This window comes from Indicator indicator, chromosome 8, assembly GCF_027791375.1.
Source record: "Indicator indicator isolate 239-I01 chromosome 8, UM_Iind_1.1, whole genome shotgun sequence".
Classification (NCBI taxonomy): Eukaryota; Metazoa; Chordata; class Aves; order Piciformes; family Indicatoridae; genus Indicator; species Indicator indicator.
Window position 1 is genome coordinate 3,313,395 of NC_072017.1, and position 6,000 is coordinate 3,319,394.

Below are 6,000 nucleotides of genomic sequence, written 5' to 3' on the forward strand. Positions count from 1 at the left end.
GCTTGCTCTGCTTAGCAAGAGTGAAGGCACACAGGCCATGAGAAGCCAAACTGTGCAGCAGAAATCCAAATGTATGGCACTGCCCTGTTCACCAAGCCACAAGAAGCCATACGGAGTCTTACCCAAAGCTTCTGAGAGCACTCGAGCCTTTCCTTGGTGCATGTGTTCAGCATGCATTTGACAGTTTCCTGAAGGCTGCTGTGAAGCACACATCTGCTCCTTTGCCACCCAGGTTTTGTAGAAGCTTTTTCCTTGCTCTCACAGCTCCTGTTCAGCTGAGGGCAGTTATAATTCAAGGCAAGTCCAGCTAGTCAGAGCCTTCAGGCAGCGACCAACGCTTTTCAGTTCAACAGAGGCATATACCTGTCCTCAGAAGCAGTGTCATCTTGGAGTTGCTTTGATCCCACTGTCCTCCTGCTGTCTTTATCTGCCATTGCAGCAGAAGGTGGGAGGGCAGGAGAGAGCATTTTCAGGATTGAGAGCTGACAAACTTCATAAAGCTTCTTTTTCATAAAGCTTCTCTTTCTTATAAAGCTTCAAATACTCTGTTGGTTGACTAATCAACATAAAAGTGGGTAACTCCTGAACAATAATACTCTGTTGGTTGACTAATCAACATCAAAGTGGGTAACTCCTGAACAATAGTACCCTCTTGGTTGACTAATCAACATCAAAGTGGGTAACTCCTGAACAGTAATTGTAAGGACGCTTTCAGCGTGGCAGTATCCACATGCTCTGCACCACAGAGATGTGCTCTGTTGTCCTGCTGCTGCTGCTGCTGCAGCTCTAAGGTGATGTCTCAAGAGTAATAGAGCTGCTGATGGTCGAGTCACATTGTAGCATAACTGCTCTGAGCTAGATGACACTTTTGTGTGTGTGTGTATGGAGAGAAATGGCATCATACTGGGTAAAGCTATTCCAAGTCTCTCCTTAAGAAACTGCTCAGTTTTATTGTCATCTCCTCCTACCATAGCAGCAGCAGACAGGGTGAAGAAAGCTGTGGCTGCTGATGCTTGGAAAATGAAGCAACAGTTGCCTCCTTCGCAAAACCGAGTGAATCAATGGTGTTGGTAAGGAGGTCTGGATGGACACCTGTGTGCCACTGCAAACGGTGGGACTGGAGCGGAGGGATGGGGGTGGGCTGCTGGGACTGGCCATGTATTTATTCCAGAGATGTCCCACGCAGTAGGGATGCAACCCTATGACTCCCTGGGCTCAGCAGTAGTATGACAAGCACTGGAGGCGTGGCGACAGCATCAAAAGTGTAAGTTGGAGGAAATCCCCCAAGTGAAAACAAAGACTTTGTAAGTCATTTCCTCCAAGCTGAACAGAAAGACATCTGTGTTGATCCAGCTTTTACACACTATTCACAACAAAACAATTTGCCTGCAAGCAGCATAGACCCTCTATATACCATGAAGTTCAACACAGACTCCTGATGGATGCAGAAAGCCATGTTCAGTTATGCTGGCTGTAGGTGAGTGCCTGAGCTTTAGGGTGGCTGGTTACCCATAGCTATGCACGAAAGGAGGCATCACCCAGGGGCCACCTGGGCATGAGCAGGTCTGTGTTGGTCATCGCATAACAGCAGCCTGGGGGTGCAAAGCCTGCTCGGGATCGACGAGCCCAGCCTGCAGCCCTGTGGGTGCTCGGGAAGCGCGGTTTGGGACGAGAAACACCTGAGCACAATTTAATCGACGCACATTTTAAAGGCAGCTGGTGCCGAGCGCATAGACACACCCAGGTTTTAGGGAGCAATTTGTTTCTTAGTTCGTGTGCTGTAACTTATCTTTTTCCTTTGCTTCACCGCCGCTTTCTCGGCTCTGTTCGATGTCGAGCCACCTTCTCCCTCCGGTTTCTCACCGTCCCGCACCTGCCCAGAGCTCGGAGGGCGCCCAGGCCAGCGCTGCCGGCGGGGCGGAACGGGGCGGGTGCAGTGGCAGGGCCGCCTTCGCCGCTTCCTCCGCCGTTGCCCCGCGGGGAGCAGCGCTCGGCGGGAGGAGGAGGCGCCGCGGCCGTGTTCCCGGGCCGAGCGGGGCAGTGCGGTGCCTCCCTCTTTCCCTTCCTCCTTCCACGGTGGCGGCCGCGACATCCAGGTGAGGCAGAGCCGGGGCTGGCGAGCAGCGGGGCCGTCGCCTCCAGGAGACCGCGGGGAGTTTGTTTCACGGCGCTGCCGGCGGGGGCTGCGCGGGGCGCAGGTGGCCAAGCCAACGGCAGCCTGTCCCGGGCTGGCTGGCGGCGGCTGGTGGAGCGCAGCCTGCCGCAGCCGCTCTGGCAGCTTCAAAGGTGTGCGGCACCGTTCCCCGGGAAAGGAGGCATTGCTTCCTCCGCATACGAGCGGCACTCGGGTCTGTAAGCGGCGTCTAGGACTTACAAGTTACTATAACTTGTGTAACATAAGGGGGTCGTAGCCCAGGCTGCCACATACAGTGCAAAGCTAACAGTCGCTGGGTGTTTGTTCCTCTGACTTTTTTCTCTGAGCCTTGCCTTCTATCTGCGCTGCTAAGGCTGTTCCCCCTCGTCTCCAGGCACGTTGGCATTGCGTGTGGGTCCGGTCCCGGCCCGGCAGCGCGGCTATCCTTTCTCGGTGGTGAATGCGCTCATGTAGCCTTGTCTTGGGATACAATCTACCTGCAGCTCATGCTGGAGGTGGCTGCGTTTGCGTGCTGCTTTTCCACAGGCACTCTTTCTGTGTCCTGTGAGTTGTAACCCATAATTATCTGAACTGTAAACCGAATTTTTAGTGTAGATGTGGCCATGAGCTCTCTGTTTGGAACGGCAGGTGTGTACCTTCTGTGACAAACCTTAATCTGAAATACTTAGTGTTGCTCTATGAGTCAAGTAAGTGATGCTATAGCTTTTATAGGTGGCAAAACTCACCGTAGTAGAAATGCATATAAAAAGCTGTCGTGTACTTGGTTCTAGAGTGTTTGTTTTTATTTTAGAGTATGTGTTGCTGATGCTTTCTGTGTCTCAGCTCTGCTAGAGCGTGGCTGCAGAGTGAAATGCCACTGTTTGGTTTCTCAGAAACCTATCCAGTGACTGGATTGTTACTTATGGCTGCTAAATAAAAGTCTAGGGTATTCTGGGCCATCCCAAAGCAGCACCCACACAAATAAGCTCCCAGTTACACTGGAGGGAGTGCTGGGGGTGATTTTGCACGTGCTTCTCTTTCCTTTCAGCATATCAGCTATGCTGCCCAGAGTGTGGCACCTGTGCAGAAGAGGGGAGGCCCTTTAGGTGCTCTGGTCTTGTTTCACAGATGCTCCTCTTGTAGGTGAGGAGGTAACCAGCAGGCAGGGTGCTACTCGTAGCTTTTTGATGGTTCTTGTTTGTAAGGAAGCTAGAGAAGGCCAGAGCCCATTCTCTATCAGTCTCTCCTCTCAGAGTCTTTGTATTTCCCTTATTTTAATTAAAGTATTTTATTTATTGACAAATCACATCTTATGGTAATGTAATTCTATTTGTCTCTGTGTTTAGCCTTCAGTGAAAGGGTGCTTTGCATGTTCTGCTAAACTTCTAAATTAATATTATGAGTGTTTTGAACTGAATAGCTTTGATGTGAGTGTGGCTGCTGCAAGGACTGGAAACAGAGCGAAGTGGTTGTATTGGACACCCGCTTACTCCCTCACATTTAGTTGTTTTGAGATAATCTCACAGATAGGAAAATCAAACCCAAATTCTTTTTGGAGTACACATAGTTAAAACATGCTTCCAGTTAGACCTGTCCTGAAGTTACTCTAGTTTTCATCTGCCAGATCTCATTTTATTATCTTTTTAAAGTTTATAGGAGTATCCCTTTCATTTTTTTTCTTTTTAAATATTCATGTAGAGTTAAAAAAATCTAAATATTTTAAAGCCATTGATTGTGAGTCAGCTGGAATTTTACCCTAAGTTGGGCTACATTGCAGTTCTCCTCTGTGGGCTGGGCATTGTGGATTTGGCAATGCAATGGATCCAGTAACCTGGCTAACTGCCTACAACAGCTAAAAAGGGAGAAAAAGAAAACGGAGCTGATAAAAAAAGGTATCAGCTCCACATTGTTTTGTCTTGCCCTGAAACAACACTGTATTCAGAAATGCTGTAATAGTGTGTGATATCCTGTAATTAAAGTTAAAATACCTGGCAAGTGTTGCTTCCACAGAATTGCTTGGAAGCATCAAGGCAATGGTCCCCTCCACCAAGCACAGGTGCAGCCTATTGTAGATTTGATTCCTTCTGTGTTGTCTCAGCTTATAAACTGCCCACACCAGGTAAGGTGCAGTGTGGTGTAAGTTTCATACCAATAGTTATATCTCCCCTATGCAAAACACTTTCTGTGTCTTGCATTATGGAATTCTGTGCTTCCTGCTATCAGTGTAAAGATCATGGGGAAAAAAGTGTCTTTAGCCCTGTTAACCATTGACCTCTAAGATGTTTTTTTCTACTTTTGCTCATTTGATTTTTTTTTTTTAAGTAAACTATTACTGCTGAACTTGGAACTGTGCCTTAAAAAAAAAAGGCATGTTTGTGTATGCCAAAGGATCAGTTGTAACAGTCTACAATCAGTCTCCGGCAGAAAGAGGATAAGAAAATATACAAATCAAAACGTGGGGAAAAAAGTGTTTGGACAGAATAAGAGCAAAGACTGGCATGAAGAAGGCCTGAGGTGGTGGTGGTTTTATAGTTCAGAGAATGTACTTGCATCTGAAGGGTGTCTGTCTTCTATTTTGGGGCTTGGGCTGCAGATGTTTTTATTACACTGTAGATGCATCTGTTTGTATAGAGCTATCAGTACCTTGGTTAAAAAGTGACAGCAATGGTCAGTCAGTAGTTGTAACGTGCAAGTTAGAGAGGTGGTGTTGAAGAAGTGACCTGCTAATACCCCTAGCTTCCTTCATTATGCAGGGTGCAAGAGAAGGACTCAGACCTCTGGTTGCAGCCCCGCAGACCTCTGGTTGCAGCCCCGCAGACCTCTGGTTGCAGCCCCGCAGACCTCTGGTTGCAGCCCCGCAGACCTCTGGTTGCAGCCCCGCAGACCTCTGCCCAATTTAATCCTGTTGGCTGAGGCCTCGTGCTAGCACTAAGCATGCTGCTGACATACTGGGGCACAGCTCTCCACAAACCAATGAAATTGCATCATTATTAATATGCATGTTAATAAGTGCTCAATCAGGTCTCAAGAAATGTATTTTTGTTAATGCAGGGTGCTACTTCAAAAGGCAAATCCTCACTATGCTCTGCTGGTACTGAGGCAGGGGAGCACTCTGTTCTCCTTCTGGTCTAGTTTCTGAAGTGCATTTTCTAACAGGAATAGCATTAGGAAAGCAAGCAGTGTGTAGGAGAGGGGAAACTGCTGTCTGGGTGGACACACGTGCCCTTTGGCGTGGCAGAAGAGGAACTGGGGAGCAGAGGCTCGTGGTTGACTCCTGCCCCACAGCCATTACAGCTCCAGCAGTTCTCTGTCACCCCTTCCCCTGGCTGAGTGGCACAGGCTATGATTCAAAGTCAGGGAAAACACCACGTGAGATAAAAATCTTGAAAAACAGTCAGACTTCTTTTTCACGTGTAGGAAGATGAATCTCATTGCAGGAGATGCTTTGTTGAGGGGAGGGTTTCAGACAGTTTGCTAGGCACATGGAGGTGGGTAGAGTAAGGAGAGGTCTGCTGTGTTCAAATGGGATCATGACATCTCCAGAATAGTGGCAGAGGACACATCTTGGTGGTTGACTCTGTCCTGTATTCCAGGTTGTGCAGTAAAGTTCCTGCCTATCTTGGTGTGTTCCAGCCTTGGTGCTGCAGGCAGCAGAGATGATTTTTTTTTTTTTTCAGGAGCCTGCCACAGAGAGAAGAGTTGCTCATGAGCTTAGCTGGCATATGAGACTTGTTCACTGTCTACAGAGGGCTGCTATGCCAGAGCAGGACTATAGGACTATATAGCACAGGTCACACAGGGATGCATCCAGATGGGGCTTGAAAGTCTCTAGAGAAGGAGTCTTCACAGCCTCTCTGGGCAGCCTG